The 18,186-nt window shown below is 49.2% G+C and overlaps 1 long non-coding RNA gene across 1 annotated transcript in view; it reads left to right on the plus strand.

Annotated features, from left to right (window-relative positions):
* Positions 1–18,186, plus strand: part of LOC143770587 (uncharacterized) — a 115,885-nt gene that overhangs the window by 18,698 nt on the left and 79,001 nt on the right. The window lies entirely within an intron of this gene.

Raw genomic sequence — 18,186 nt, forward strand, 5'->3', positions numbered from 1 at the left:
AGATTGCTGGACACTGGGGCAATATGCTGGAGATACTGGGGCAGATTGCTGGACACACTGGGGGTAATATGCTGGACTCACTGGGGCAGATTGCTGGAAACACTGGGGGTAATATGCTGGACACACTGGGGGCAGATTGCTGGACACTGACTGGGGGCAATGCTGGACACACTGGGGCAATATGCTGGACACACTGAGGCAGATTGCTGGACACTCTGGGGGCAATGCTGGGCACACTGTCTGGGGGCAAAATGCTGGACACACTGTCTGGGGGCAATGCTGGACACACAGGCAGATTGCTGGACACACTGGGGCAATATGCTGGACATACTGGGGCAGATTGCTGGACACACTGTCTGGGGGTAATGCTGGACACACTGGGGCAGATTGCCGGACACACTGTCTGGGGCAATGCTGGACACACTGAGGCAGATTGCTGGACACACCGTCTGGGGCAATGCTGGACACACTGGGGCAGATTGCTGGTGGACACACTGTCTGGGGCAATGCTGGACACACTGGGGCAGATTGCTGGACACTGGGGCAATATGCTGGACATAGTGGGGCAGATTGCTGGACACACTGGGGGTAATATGCTGGACACACTGGGGCAGATTGCTGGACACACTGTCTAGGGGCAATGCTGGACACACAGGCAGATTGCTGGACACACTGGGGCAATATGCTGGCCATACTGGGGCAGATTGCTGGACACACTGGGGGTAATATGCTGGACACACTGGGGCAAATTGCTGTACACACTGTCTGGGGGCAATGCTGGACACACTGGGGCAGATTGCTGAACACACTGTCTGGGGGCAATGCTGGACACACGGGCAGATTGCTGGACACACTGGGGCAATATGCTGGACATACTGGGGCAGATTGCTGGACACACTGGGGGTAATATGCTGGACACACTGGGGCAGATTGCTGGACACACTGTCTGGGGGCAATGCTGGACACTGGGGGCAAAATGCTGGACACACTGTCTGGGGGCAATGCTGGACACAGGCAGATTGCTGGACACACTGGGGCAATATGCTGGACACACTGGGGCAGATTACTGGACACACTGTCTGGGGGCAATGCTGGACACACTGGGGCAGATTGCTGGACACACTGTCTGGGGGCAATGTTGGACACACGGGCAGATTGCTGGACACACTGGGGCAATATGCTGGACATACTGGGGCAGATTGCTGGACACACTGGGGGTAATATGCTGGACACACTGGGGCAGATTGCTGGACACACTGTCTGGGGGCAATGCTGGACACACTGGGGCAGAATGCTGGACACACTGTCTGGGGGCAATGCTGGACACACTGGGGGCAAAATGCTGGACACACTGTCTGGGGGCACTGCTGGACACACTGGGGCAGATTGCTGGACACACTGGGGCAATATGCTGGACATACTGGGGCAGATTGCTGGACACACCGGGGGTAATATGCTGGACACTGGGGCAGATTGCTGGACACACTGGGGGCAATGCTGGACACACTGGGGCAATATGCTGGACATACTGGGGCAGATTGCTGGACACACTGGGGGTAATATGCTGGACACACTGGGGCAGATTGCTGGACACACTGGGGCAATATGCTGGAGATACTGGGGCAGATTGCTGGACACACTGGGGGTAATATGCTGGACACACTGGGGCAGATTGCTGGAAACACTGGGGGTAATATGCTGGACACACTGGGGGCAGATTGTTGGACACACTGACTGGGGGCAATGCTGGACACACTGGGGCAATATGCTGGACATACTGGGGGTAATATGCTGGGCACACTGGGGGCAGATTGCTGGACACACTGGGGCAGATTGCTGGACACACTGGGGGCAATATGCTGAACACACTGGGGGCAGATTTCTGGACACACTGGGGCAATATGCTGGACATACTGGGGCAGATTGCTGGACACAATGGAGGCATGGCCAGAATGTAGATACGGGGCATGATTGGAGACACGGGGCAGAATGAAAGACATGGCAGGATTGGATCATCGGGCAGGATGGATACGAAGGAGACAGATGGGGCAGGATGGGGAGATCATATGGGGTAGAATGGATACTCATGAGGGCAGGATGCGAGAACATATGGCTGGAGCCAGGAATGAGATACACGGGGCCAGGATGGGGAATATTATTACCATAGGGGCTAATTAAGGGATATTATTACTGCAGTGATGTATTTATTTTATTTTTTGAGTATAGTGTTTTAAATGGGGGGGGGGGCGGTCCTGTTACTGTGCAGAGTGACACTATATCGCCTTTTTTTCTTCATGTTCTGCAAGCTCGAGATAACTGTGTTATTTCCTGCAGAAACGAGTCCTGGCTGGAAGGAATGATGGCGGTCTGTGCTGGATGAAAGATTAAGGACTTTACCTAGAGACGTCACTGGTGAGTCAGTGTGACCTACACACTGACACTATACACTGTATACTATATACAGAGCTCCTGTGTACAATGTCACGGGTGATCACTGTATTACCTCTACACAGACACTGCATACTAAGTACAGATCTCCTGTGAATACTGGCACTTATGGTGATAGTATTGTGTTGGTTTTTTTTTATTACTGATCAGTATTGTAGTGTTCAGTCACTATGTGGTGGTAATATGTGGTCTGGAAATGGTGTTGCGGTATTTGTCCCTTGTATGTGCTATTTGGTCACCAAGTGGTGGTAATATGTGGTCTTGACATGGTGCAGTGGTATTTGTTCCTTGTATGTGATATTATTTGATCACTGTGGTTGTAATATGTGGTCTGGTCATGGTGCGGTGGTATTTGTTATTTGCAGGGGCGTAACGACCGCGGTCGCAGCGGTCGCCATTGCGACCGGGCCTCGCAGGTCAGGGGCCCCGGGCCGGCAGGTCAGAGCAGGGCCGGGCTGGCCATCGGGCACTTCTGGCAAATGCCAGAAGAGCCGATGCCAGTAGTGGGCCGCTGCACTGTTCCTCCCCCGGAACCCCCCCCAGTGCCACCGCCGCATTTAACTATACCGGCGTCTATGACACCGGTATAGTTCAATGCAATGATGGAGGAGAGAGCGTCACCTGACGCTCCCTCTCCCATCATTCCCCGCTCTGCCTCTGACAGTACACTGCGGGTGCGCGATGACGTCATATCGTCGCGCACCTGCTGTGTCCTGGGCAGACTTCAGCCGCCAGGAGCAGCGCGGGCAAAAGGAAAGGTGAGGAGAGTTTTTTTTTCTTTTTAACGGGACTGTGAGGCCATTATCGGGGGGGGGGGGGGGGGGGGAATGAGATGTGGGCTGTGCTGTATATACCCCTGTGCGGTATATACCCCTGTGCCGGCTGTGCTGTATATATCCCTGTGCGGGCTGTGCTCTATATATCCCTGTACGGGCTGTGCTGTATATACCCCTGTGCTGGCTGTGCTCTATATACCCCAGTGCGGGCTGTGCTGTATATATCCCTGTGCGGGCTGTGCTGTATTTATCCCTGTGCTGGCTGTGCTCTATATACCCCAGTGCGGGCTGTGCTGTATATATCCCTGTGCTGGCTGTGCTGTATATACCCCTGTGCTGGCTGTGCTCTATATACCCCAGTGCGGGCTGTGCTGTATATATCCCTGTGCGGGCTGTGCTGTATATATCCCTGTGTGGGCTGTGCTGTATATATCCCTGTGCTGGCTGTGCTCTATATACCCCAGTGCGGGCTGTGCTGTATATATCCCTGTGCTGGCTGTGCTGTATATACCCCTGTGCTGGCTGTGCTCTATATACCCCAGTGCGGGCTGTGCTGTATATATCCCTGTGCTGGCTGTGCTCTATATACCCCAGTGCGGGCTGTGCTGTATATATCCCTGTGCGGGCTGTGCTGTATATATCCCTGTGCAGGCTGTACTGTATATACCCGTGCTGGCTGTGCTCTATATACCCCAGTGCGGGCTGTGCTGTATATATCCCTGTGTGGGCTGTGCTGTATATATCCCTGTGTGGGCTGTGCTGTATATATCCCTGTGCGGGCTGTGCTCTATATACCCCTGTGCGGGCTGTGCTGTATATATCCCTGTGCGGTCTGTGCTGTATATACCACTGTGCAGGCTGTGCTGTATATATCCCTGTGCAGGCTGTGCTCTATATACCACTGTGCGGGCTGTGCTGGATATACCACTGTGCGGGCTGTGCTGTATATACCACTGTGCCGGCTGTGCTGTATATATCCCTGTGCGGGCTGTGCTCTATATACCACTGTGCGGGCTGTGCTGGATATACCACTGTGCGGGCTGTGCTGGATATACCACTGTGCGGCTGTGCTGGATATACCACTGTGCGGGCTGTGCTGTATATACCACTGTGCCGGCTGTGCTGTATATATCCCTGTGCGGGCTCTGCTGTATATACCACTGTGCGGGCTGTGCTGGATATACCACTGTGAGGGCTGTGCTCTATATACCCCTGTGCCGTATATATCCCTGTGCGGGCTGTGCTCTATATACCACTGTGCGGGCTGTGCTCTATATACCACTGTGCGGGCTGTGCTCTATATACCACTGTGAGGGCTGTGCTGGATATACCACTGTGCGGGCTGTGCTGGATATACCACTGTGCGGGCTGTGCTGGCACCCAACACCATGTTGCAGTGCAGGAGATTCCTGCAACAGTCCGAGGCGTATCTAGGGGAAGGTGGGGGGGGGGGGGTTAGGGGGGGGCAGGGGGGGGCCCATTTGGAAGTTTGCACCGGGGCCCATAACTTTGTAGTTACGCCACTGGTTATTTGTATGTGATATTGGTCATTTTAAAAATTGAAAAATAAATCATAATATACTTAAATTGTATTGAATATTTTAACAAATATTTAATAGGTTACAGTAGAGTAGGGCCCGGCCAAAAGTTTCTACCGTGTTATGGTGGCGGCTTACAAAATCTTTGTAACATGACACACACACACACATGACCCACAATGTCTGAACAGCCCGGGGCCCTGGCTACCCTTAATCCACCCCTGGCCCCTATGTAGAAGAAAATAACTACTATAATACTGCTCCTATGTACAAGAATATAACTACTATAATACTGCTGCTATGTACAAGAATATAACTACTATAATACTGCCCCCTATGTACAAGAATATAACTACTATAATACTGCTCCTATGTACAAGAATATAACTACTATAATACTGCTCCTATGTACAAGAATTTAACCGCTATAATACTGCCCCTATGTACAAGAATATAACTACTATAATACTGCTCCTGTGTACAAGAATATAACTACTATAATACTGCCCCTATGTAGAATATATCTACTATAATACTGCCCCCTATGTACAAGAAAATAACTACTGTAATACTGCTCCTATGTACAAGAATATAACTACTATAATACTGCTGCTACGTACAAGAATATAACTACTATAATACTGCCCCTATGTACAAGAATATAACTACTATAATACTGCTCCTATGTGCAAGAATATAACTACTATAATACTGCTCCTATCTACAAGAATATAAATACTATAAAACTGCTCCCTATGCACAAGTATATAACTACTATAATACTGCTGCTACGTACAAGAATATAACTACTATAATACTGCCCCTATGTACAAGAATATAACTACTATAATACTGCTCCCTATGTACAAGAATATAACTACTATAATACTGCTCCTATGTACAAGAATATAACTACTATAATACTGCTCCTATGTACAAGAATATAACTACTATAATACTGCCCCTTTGTACAAGAATATAACTACTATAATACTGCCCCTATGTACAAGAATATAACTACTATAATACTGCTCCTATCTACAAGAATATAGGTACCATAATACTGCTCCTATGTACAATAATATAACTACTATAATACTGCCCCTATGTACAAGAATATAAATACTATAATACTGCTCCTATGTACAAGAATATAACTACTATAATACTGCCCCTATGTACAAGAAAATAACTACTATAATACTGCCCCTATGTACAAGAATATAACTACTATAATACTGCTCCTATGTACAAGAATATAACCGCTATAATACTGCCCCTATGTACAAGAATATAACTACTATAATACTGCTCCTATGTACAGGAATATAACTACTATAATACTGCCCATATGTACAAGAAAATAACTACTATAACACTGCCCCCTATGTACAAGAAAATAACTACTATAATACTGCTCATTTGTACAAGAATATAGCTATAGGGAGATACTGCTCCCTATGTGGAAGAATATAACTACTATAATACTGCTCCTATGTGCAAGAATATAACTACTATAATACTGCCGCCTCTGTACAAGAATATAACTACTATAATACTGCTCCTATGTGCAAGAATATAACTACTATAATACTGCTCCTATCTACAAGAATATAAATACTATAAAACTGCTCCCTATGCACAAGTATATAACTACTATAATACTGCTGCTACGTACAAGAATATAACTACTATAATACTGCCCCTATGTACAAGAATATAACTACTATAATACTGCTCCTATGTGCAAGAATATAACTACTATAGTACTGCTCCTATCTACAAGAATATAAATACTATAAAACTGCTCCCTATGCACAAGTATATAACTACTATAATACTGCTGCTTCGTACAAGAATATAACTACTATAATACTGCCCCTATGTACAAGAATATAACTACTATAATACTGCTCCCTATGTACAAGAATATAACTACTATAATACTGCTCCTATGTACAAGAATATAACTACTGTAATACTGCTCCTATGTACAAGAGTATAACTACTATAATACTGCCCCTATCAGGGGCGGATTATAATAGGGTCAATCTGGGCGGTAGCCCAGGGCCCAGCGGTGTGGGGGGCCCTTGGCTACCGCTCAGATTGCCCGCCACCAGTCAGGGCATTACTGCCCTGACTGGCATATGGGCCCGGTGGGCAGAGAGGGGGCCCGCATCGGGCCCCGTCTCATCTGCTCACCGGGCCCCTACAGGCGCTGCGGCAGTTTCACCTATTGACGTGCGGGCCGCCAATTGGAGGCTGGCAGCTGAAGTCGGCCGCAGGCGCAGCGCACACGACGCCGGCGTCTGGCGTCATTGTCAGTCGCCTGCGAGTGCGCGCTGCTGGAGGGAGCTCGCCGCTGGAGCGCACAGGTCAGGTGAGGAGAAATTGTTTTTTGTTTTTTTTTTGCTAACGGCAATCCGGGGGGCCCGGGCAGGCCAGAATGCTGGACACACTGGGGGGCAATGCTGGAGACACTGGGGCAGATTACTGGACACACTGTCTGGGGGCAATGCTGGACACACTGGGGCAGATTGCTGGACACTGGGGCAATATGCTGGACATACTGGGGCAGATTGCTGGACACACTGGGGGTAATATGCTGGACACACTGGGGCAGATTGCTGGACACACTGTCTAGGGGCAATGCTGGACACACAGGCAGATTGCTGGACACACTGGGGCAATATGCTGGACACACTGAGGCAGATTGCTGGACACACTGTCTGGGGGCAATGCTGGACACACTGAGGCAGATTGCTGGACACACTGTCTGGGGCAATGCTGGACACACTGGGGCAGATTGCTGGTGGACACACTGTCTGGGGCAATGCTGGACACACTGGGGCAGATTGCTGGACACTGGGGCAATATGCTGGACATAATGGGGTAGATTGCTGGACACACTGGGGGTAATATGCTGGACACACTGGGGCAGATTGCTGGACACACTGTCTAGGGCCAATGCTGGACACACAGGCAGATTGCTGGACACACTGGGGCAATATGCTGGACATACTGGGGCAGATTGCTGGACACACTGGGGGTAATATGCTGGACACACTGGGGCAGAATGCTGGACACACTGTCTGGGGGCAATGCTGGACACACTGGGGCAAAATGCTGGACACACTGGGGGCAATGCTGGACACAGGCAGATTGCTGGACACACTGGGGCAATATGCTGGACATACTGGGGCAGATTGCTGGACACACTGGGGGTAATATGCTGGACACACTGGGGCAGATTGCTGGACACACTGGGGGCACTGCTGGACACACTGGGGCAGATTGCTGGACACACTGGGGGCAATATGCTGGAGTCACACACTGGGGCAATATGCTGGACACACGGGTAAATTGCTGGACACACTGGGGCAGATTGCTGGACACACTGGGGCAGATTGCTGGACACACTGGGGCAATATGCTGGAGATACTGGGGCAGATTGCTGGACACACTGGGGGTAATATGCTGGACACACTGGGGCAGATTGCTGGAAACACTGGGGGTAATATGCTGGACACACTGGGGGCAGATTGCTGGACACACTGACTGGGGCAATGCTGGACACACTGGGGCAATATGCTGGACACACTGAGGCAGATTGCTGGACACACTGTCTGGGGGTAAAGCTGGACACACTGGGGCAGATTGTCGGACACACTGTCTGGGGCAATGCTGGACATACTGGGGCAGATTGCTGGTGGACACACTGTCTGGGGCAATGCTGGACACACTGGGGCAGATTGCTGGACACTGGGGCAATATGCTGGACATAGTGGGGCAGATTGCTGGACACACTGGGGGTAATATGCTGGACACACTGGGGCAGATTGCTGGACACACTGTCTAGGGGCAATGCTGGACACACAGGCAGATTGCTGGACACACTGGGGCAATATGCTGGCCATACTGGGGCAGATTGCTGGACACACTGGGGGTAATATGCTGGACACACTGTCTGGGGGCAATGCTGGATACACTGGGGGCAATGCTGGACACACTGTCTGGGGGCAAAATGCTGGACACACTGTCTGGGGGCAATGCTGGACACAGGCAGATTGCTGGACACACTGGGGCAATATGCTGGACATACTGGGGCAGATTGCTGGACACACTGGGGGTAATATGCTGGACACACTGGGGCAGATTGCTGGACACACTGTCTGGGGGCACTGCTGGACACACTGGGGCAGATTGCTGGACACACTGGGGCAATATGCTGGACATACTGGGGCAGATTGCTGGACACACTGGGGGTAATATGCTGGACACTGGGGCAGATTGCTGGACACACTGTCTGGGGGCAATGCTGGACACACTGGGGCAATATGCTGGACATACTGGGGCAGATTGCTGGACACACTGGGGGTAATATGCTGGACACACTGGGGCAGATTGCTGGACACACTGTCTGGGGGCACTGCTGGACACACTGGGGCAGATTGCTGGACACACTGGGGGCAATATGCTGGAGTCACACACTGGGGCAATATGCTGGACACACTGGGGCAGATTGCTGGACACACTGGGGCAGATTGCTGGACACTGGGGCAATATGCTGGAGATACTGGGGCAGATTGCTGGACACACTGGGGGTAATATGCTGGACTCACTGGGGCAGATTGCTGGAAACACTGGGGGTAATATGCTGGACACACTGGGGGCAGATTGCTGGACACTGACTGGGGGCAATGCTGGACACACTGGGGCAATATGCTGGACACACTGAGGCAGATTGCTGGACACTCTGGGGGCAATGCTGGACACACTGTCTGGGGGCAAAATGCTGGACACACTGTCTGGGGGCAATGCTGGACACACAGGCAGATTGCTGGACACACTGCGGCAATATGCTGGACATACTGGGGCAGATTGCTGGACACACTGTCTGGGGGTAATGCTGGACACACTGGGGCAGATTGCCGGACACACTGTCTGGGGCAATGCTGGACACACTGAGGCAGATTGCTGGACACACCGTCTGGGGCAATGCTGGACACACTGGGGCAGATTGCTGGTGGACACACTGTCTGGGGCAATGCTGGACACACTGGGGCAGATTGCTGGACACTGGGGCAATATGCTGGACATAGTGGGGCAGATTGCTGGACACACTGGGGGTAATATGCTGGACACACTGGGGCAGATTGCTGGACACACTGTCTAGGGGCAATGCTGGACACACAGGCAGATTGCTGGACACACTGGGGCAATATGCTGGCCATACTGGGGCAGATTGCTGGACACACTGGGGGTAATATGCTGGACACACTGGGGCAGATTGCTGGACACACTGTCTGGGGGCAATGCTGGACACACTGGGGCAGATTGCTGGACACACTGTCTGGGGGCAATGCTGGACACACGGGCAGATTGCTGGACACACTGGGGCAATATGCTGGACATACTGGGGCAGATTGCTGGACACACTGGGGGTAATATGCTGGACACACTGGGGCAGATTGCTGGACACACTGTCTGGGGGCAATGCTGGACACTGGGGGCAAAATGCTGGACACACTGTCTGGGGGCAATGCTGGACACAGGCAGATTGCTGGACACACTGGGGCAATATGCTGGACACACTGGGGCAGATTACTGGACACACTGTCTGGGGGCAATGCTGGACACACTGGGGCAGATTGCTGGACACACTGTCTGGGGGCAATGTTGGACACACGGGCAGATTGCTGGACACACTGGGGCAATATGCTGGACATACTGGGGCAGATTGCTGGACACACTGGGGGTAATATGCTGGACACACTGGGGCAGATTGCTGGACACACTGTCTGGGGGCAATGCTGGACACACTGGGGCAGAATGCTGGACACACTGTCTTGGGGCAATGCTGGACACACTGGGGGCAAAATGCTGGACACACTGTCTGGGGGCACTGCTGGACACACTGGGGCAGATTGCTGGACACACTGGGGCAATATGCTGGACATACTGGGGCAGATTGCTGGACACACCGGGGGTAATATGCTGGACACTGGGGCAGATTGCTGGACATACTGTGGGCAATGCTGGATACACTGGGGCAATATGCTGGACATACTGGGGCAGATTGCTGGACACACTGGGGGTAATATGCTGGACACACTGGGGCAGATTGCTGGACACACTGTCTGGGGGCACTGCTGGACACACTGGGGCAGATTGCTGGACACACTGGGGGCAATATGCTGGACACACTGGGGCAGATTGCTGGACACACTGGGGCAATATGCTGGAGATACTGGGGCAGATTGCTGGACACACTGGGGGTAATATGCTGGACACACTGGGGCAGATTGCTCGAAACACTGGGGGTAGTATGCTGGATACACTGGGGGCAGATTGTTGGACACACTGACTGGGGGCAATGCTGGACACACTGGGGCAATATGCTGGACATACTGGGGGTAATATGCTGGGCACACTGGGGGCAGATTGCTGGACACACTGGGGCAGATTGCTGGACACACTGGGGGCAATATGCTGAACACACTGGGGGCAGATTTCTGGACACACTGGGGCAATATGCTGGACATACTGGGGCAGATTGCTGGACACAATGGAGGCATGGCCAGAATGTAGATACGGGGCATGATTGGAGACACGGGGCAGAATGAAAGACATGGCAGGATTGGATCATCGGGCAGGATGGATACGAAGGAGACAGATGGGGCAGGATGGGGAGATCATATGGGGTAGAATGGATACTCATGAGGGCAGGATGCGAGAACATATGGCTGGAGCCAGGAATGAGATACACGGGGCCAGGATGGGGAATATTATTACCATAGGGGCTAATTAAAGGATATTATTACTGCAGTGATGTATTTATTTTATTTTTTGAGTATAGTGTTTTAAATGGGGGGGGGGTCCTGTTACTGTGCAGAGTGACACTATATCGCCTTTTTTTCTTCATGTTCTGCAAGCTCGAGATAACTGTTATTTCCTGCAGAAACGAGTCCTGGCTGGAAGAAATGATGGCGGTCTGTGCTGGATGAAAGATTAAGGACTTTACCTAGAGACGTCACTGGTGAGTCAGTGTGACCTATACACTGACACTATACACTGTATACTATATACAGAGCTCCTGTGTACAATGTCACGGGTGATCACTGTATTACCTCTACACAGACACTGCATACTAAGTACAGATCTCCTGTGAATACTGGCACTTATGGTGATAGTATTGTGTTGGGTTTTTTTTATTACTGATCAGTATTGTAGTGTTCAGTCACTATGTGGTGGTAATATGTGGTCTGGAAATGGTGTTGCGGTATTTGTCCCTTGTATGTGCTATTTGGTCACCAAGTGGTGGTAATATGTGGTCTTGACATGGTGCAGTGGTATTTGTTCCTTGTATGTGATATTATTTGATCACTGTGGTTGTAATATGTGGTCTGGTCATGGTGCGGTGGGATTTGTTATTTGCAGGGGCGTAACGACCGCGGTCGCAGCGGTCGCCATTGCGACCGGGCCCCGCAGGTCAGGGGCCCCGGGCCGGCAGGTCAGAGCAGGGCCGGGCTGGCCATCGGGCACTTCTGGCAAATGCCAGAAGAGCCGATGCCAGTAGTGGGCCGCTGCACTGTTCCTCCCCCTGAACCCCCCCCCCAGTGCCACCGCCGCATTTAACTATACCGGCGTCTATGACACCGGTATAGTTCAATGCAATGATGGAGGAGAGAGCGTCACCTGACGCTCCCTCTCCCATCATTCCCCGCTCTGCCTCTGACAGTACACTGCGGGTGCGCGATGACGTCATATCGTCGCGCACCTGCTGTGTCCTGGGCAGACTTCAGCCGCCAGGAGCAGCGCGGGCAAAAGGAAAGGTGAGGAGAGTTTTTTTTTTCTTTTTAACGGGACTGTGAGGCCATTATCGGGGGGGGGGGGGAAATGAGATGTGGGCTGTGCTGTATATACCCCTGTGCGGTATATACCCCTGTGCCGGCTGTGCTGTATATATCCCTGTGCGGGCTGTGCTCTATATATCCCTGTGCGGGCTGTGCTGTATATACCCCTGTGCTGGCTGTGCTCTATATACCCCAGTGCGGGCTGTGCTGTATATATCCCTGTGCGGGCTGTGCTGTATATATATCCCTGTGTGGGCTGTGCTGTATATATCCCTGTGCTGGCTGTGCTCTATATACCCCAGTGCGGGCTGTGCTGTATATATCCCTGTGCGGGCTGTGCTGTATATACCCTTGTGCTGGCTGTGCTCTATATACCCCAGTGCGGGCTGTGCTGTATATATCCCTGTGCGGGCTGTGCTGTATATACCCCTGTGCTGGCTGTGCTCTATATACCCCAGTGCGGGCTGTGCTGTATATATCCCTGTGCGGGCTGTGCTGTATATATCCCTGTGCAGGCTGTACTGTATATACCCGTGCTGGCTGTGCTCTATATACCCCAGTGCGGGCTGTGCTGTATATATCCCTGTGCGGGCTGTGCTGTATATATCCCTGTGTGGGCTGTGCTGTATATATCCCTGTGCTGGCTGTGCTCTATATACCCCAGTGCGGGCTGTGCTGTATATATCCCTGTGCTGGCTGTGCTGTATATACCCCTGTGCTGGCTGTGCTCTATATACCCCAGTGCGGGCTGTGCTGTATATATCCCTGTGCGGGCTGTGCTGTATATACCCCTGTGCTGGCTGTGCTCTATATACCCCAGTGCGGGCTGTGCTGTATATATCCCTGTGCGGGCTGTGCTGTATATACCCCTGTGCTGGCTGTGCTCTATATACCCCAGTGCGGGCTGTGCTGTATATATCCCTGTGCGGGCTGTGCTGTATATATCCCTGTGCAGGCTGTACTGTATATACCCGTGCTGGCTGTGCTCTATATACCCCAGTGCGGGCTGTGCTGTATATATCCCTGTGCGGGCTGTGCTGTATATATCCCTGTGTGGGCTGTGCTGTATATATCCCTGTGCGGGCTGTGCTCTATATACCCCTGTGCGGGCTGTGCTGTATATATCCCTGTGCGGTCTGTGCTGTATATACCACTGTGCAGGCTGTGCTGTATATATCCCTGTGCGGGCTGTGCTCTATATACCACTGTGCGGGCTGTGCTGGATATACCACTGTGCGGGCTGTGCTGTATATACCACTGTGCCGGCTGTGCTGTATATATCCCTGTGCGGGCTGTGCTCTATATACCACTGTGCGGGCTGTGCTGGATATACCACTGTGCGGGCTGTGCTGGATATACCACTGTGCGGCTGTGCTGGATATACCACTGTGCGGGCTGTGCTGTATATACCACTGTGCGGGCTGTGCTCTATATACCCCTGTGCCGTATATATCCCTGTGCGGGCTGTGCTCTATATACCACTGTGCGGGCTGTGCTCTATATACCACTGTGCGGGCTGTGCTGGATATACCACTGTGAGGGCTGTGCTCTATATACCCCTGTGCCGTATATATCCCTGTGCGGGCTGTGCTCTATATACCACTGTGCGGGCTGTGCTCTATATACCACTGTGCGGGCTGTGCTCTATATACCACTGTGAGGGCTGTGCTGGATATACCACTGTGCGGGCTGTGCTGGATATACCACTGTGCGGGCTGTGCTGGATATACCACTGTGCGGGCTGTGCTGGCACCCAACACCATGTTGCAGTGCAGGAGATTCCTGCAACAGTCCGAGGCGTATCTAGGGGAAGGTGGGGGGGGGGTAGGGGGGGCCCATTTGGAAGTTTGCACCGGGGCCCATAACTTTGTAGTTACGCCACTGGTTATTTGTATGTGATATTGGTCATTTTAAAAATTGAAAAATAAATCATAATATACTTAAATTGTATTGAATATTTTAACAAATATTTAATAGGTTACAGTAGAGTAGGGCCCGGCCAAAAGTTTCTACCGTGTTATGGTGGCGGCTTACAAAATCTTTGTAACATGACACACACACACACATGACCCACAATGTCTGAACAGCCCGGGGCCCTGGCTACCCTTAATCCACCCCTGGCCCCTATGTAGAAGAAAATAACTACTATAATACTGCTCCTATGTACAAGAATATAACTACTATAATACTGCTGCTATGTACAAGAATATAACTACTATAATACTGCCCCCTATGTACAAGAATATAACTACTATAATACTGCTCCTATGTACAAGAATTTAACCGCTATAATACTGCCCCTATGTACAAGAATATAACTACTATAATACTGCTCCTGTGTACAAGAATATAACTACTATAATACTGCCCCTATATATCTACTATAATACTGCCCCCTATGTACAAGAAAATAACTACTGTAATACTGCTCCTATGTACAAGAATATAACTGCTATAATACTGCTCCTATGTACAAGAATATAGCTACTATAATACTGCTCCCTATGTACAAGAATATAACTACTATAATACTGCTCCTATGTACAAGAATATAACTACTATAATACTGCTCCTATGTACAGGAATATAACTACTATAATACTGCCCCTATGTACAAGAATATAACTACTATAATACTGCCTCTATGTACAAGAATATAACTGCTGTAATACTGCCCCTATGTAGAGGAATATATCTACTATAATACTGCTCCTATGTACAAGAATATAACTACTATAATACTGCTCCTATGTACAAGAATATAACTACTATAATACTGCCCCTATGTACAAGAATATAACTACTGTAATACTGCTCCTATGTACAAGAATATAACTACTATAATACTGCTCCTATGTACAAGAATATAACTACTATAATACTGCCCCTATATATCTACTATAATACTGCCCCCTATGTACAAGAAAATAACTACTGTAATACTGCCCCCTATGTACAAGAATATAACTACTATAATACTGCTCCTATGTACAAGAATATAACTACTATAATACTGCTCCTATGTACAAGAATTTAACCGCTATAATACTGCCCCTATGTACAAGAATATAACTACTATAATACTGCTCCTGTGTACAAGAATATAACTACTATAATACTGCCCCTATATATCTACTATAATACTGCCCCCTATGTACAAGAAAATAACTACTGTAATACTGCTCCTATGTACAAGAATATAACTGCTATAATACTGCTCCTATGTACAAGAATATAGCTACTATAATACTGCTCCCTATGTACAAGAATATAACTACTATAATACTGCTCCTATGTACAAGAATATAACTACTATAATACTGCTCCTATGTACAGGAATATAACTACTATAATACTGCCCCTATGTACAAGAATATAACTACTATAATACTGCCTCTATGTACAAGAATATAACTGCTGTAATACTGCCCCTATGTAGAGGAATATATCTACTATAATACTGCTCCTATGTACAAGAATATAACTACTATAATACCGCCCCCAATGTATAAAAATATTAACTGGAATAAATTATAATGGGATTGTTATATAAAGTGTAGTTGGGGATGAATGTTCTTCAGGTGTAGTGATATAGAGTGCAGTATTTCGCCCCGGTTCATGGACAGATTGGCTTGGGGTTGGGTGCAGACAGAATACTGAATACCTTATCAATCATTTATAAACTGATTTGTCCGGTGTTATATTGAGATAATAGGATCGCTCACATACGAGTCACATCGTTGATATCTGCGTCCTGCTGGATATTGTGATGCAGGAGATTTCCATAGTCGTCATCCTGTAAGATTGATATATAGTTCCATTAAAAGATACCTCGAGCTGGCAGCTAAGCAGATGCGATTACATTAAAACCTGTTGGGTTTACCCAAGGGAAGGCGTTGAAGACTAAACAACATATAAAACCCATCAGCTGGAGGTTTGGGCTGACATCATATAACACGAATGCACCGCAGGGAGCGCCATTTATAATATGCGCCACTTTCTAGTAAAGCAGAAATAAACTATATTCATGGTGGAATGCGGCACATTGTGTCTCACTGATGGTCGCTGGCTTTTTTTCAAGGTATTAAGGCAGAAAATATCATTTCTCAGGGATTGTTTCCTCGCTTGTCACTATTTTCTTGCAGTAGAGGAGGGTGATAAAGAGATGAGTGCGATAAATCCTTCTTATCAGCAGAATGTCACCTGACAGTGCGGCCAAGACGTGGGGCATCAGCGCAGAGCGCCGCGTACGCTCTGTATATCAGATCATACATTATATCTCGCCTGCGGTCCTTACAGATCTACTTATGGCTGCTGTGCTGATTTCCATCATTCTGCTGTGCATTTTACATACTCTGCGAGAATATAAATGTACAGGAAGTCCAGGCTTTATGGGAGAAAATGCTGTACAGGAGACTGCCTTAGCGAGCTGCATTGACTTGTTTTAGGGCCCTACCTTCCATAATGTAGAGGCTCCTCGTAGTTTTCGGCTTGGATACATTGTGGTGTTAATAATGGGCACGCTCTCCCAGGCCAGGGCCATCACCAGGGGATGAGCGCTGCCCTATGATGTCTGCTCGGGGTAAACTGCAGCTTGTGAACTGTGACGTGCGGCCTACTCAGCTTTGTGTGCTTTGCTCTCCTGCCTCCGTTTCCATCTGAACCTGATTTGTTCTTCTCAGATGAAAACCGCCACTGAATAAATGTCTGCAGATTGCTTCAGTCAAAACCTAAAATGGAAAAATTGCTTTGTTTTTTTGCACTCTTTGGTTGACAGGAGACAAGAGTGGTCTTCGCTCTCAGAAGAGATCCACCTTCTTACTGACAGATGACACAGACTATTCCGGTACACCCGTGTAGTGACAGGTGACACTGATGATCACGAGCTCCGCTTTATCCCCTCTGCTTTGTGACACGCACCGTCCTTAACCTTGAGATCATTATCCTGATCCTCTGTGTAGATGGATGACCCACAGGTAGACGTCTCGGGGTCCTTGTGTGATCCGAGTCTCTCTAGGGTCCAATGACACAAGATTCTTTATACTGGGTGACCTTCTTCTTGATCTTCCCATGATCTGCACCTCTTTCACCCAACGATCCTGATTTTTGGATGACTCTTATCTTAAGGAATCCTAATATGTACATCTAATCTAATCCCAGATATAGGAAGAGAAGGGCGACTTCTCCTAAGAACTCCAGTGTAGGTAACGCTGTAAGAATCCATCCTACCCACAGAAGTCACCGGACGCACAGCCAGTCCTGGTCCAGGAGCCACATACGGCGTCCCGCTTCAGCTTTCCTGTGCGGATACATTTTACTTCTGACAGTTGTTTTTTTCCATTCGCTTCTCTAGTTCGTATTTTTCGCTGCCTCCTTCTGGGATCCATTAATACAATTTAAATGTCTCCGTATTGTTCTGTTTCTCCATCGCTCAAAGGTCAGATTACTGCAAACCCTTCTCTCTGTAAGTGCTTTTATTTTAATGTCAAACTTGAATAATTTCTTTGTGCCCTAAATGTTCAAAATGATTAAGTTTTATTTGGAAAAAAAACAGTGAGGTAAAAGGTA

This window comes from Ranitomeya variabilis, chromosome 4 (genome assembly GCF_051348905.1).
Source record: "Ranitomeya variabilis isolate aRanVar5 chromosome 4, aRanVar5.hap1, whole genome shotgun sequence".
Classification (NCBI taxonomy): domain Eukaryota; kingdom Metazoa; phylum Chordata; class Amphibia; order Anura; family Dendrobatidae; genus Ranitomeya; species Ranitomeya variabilis.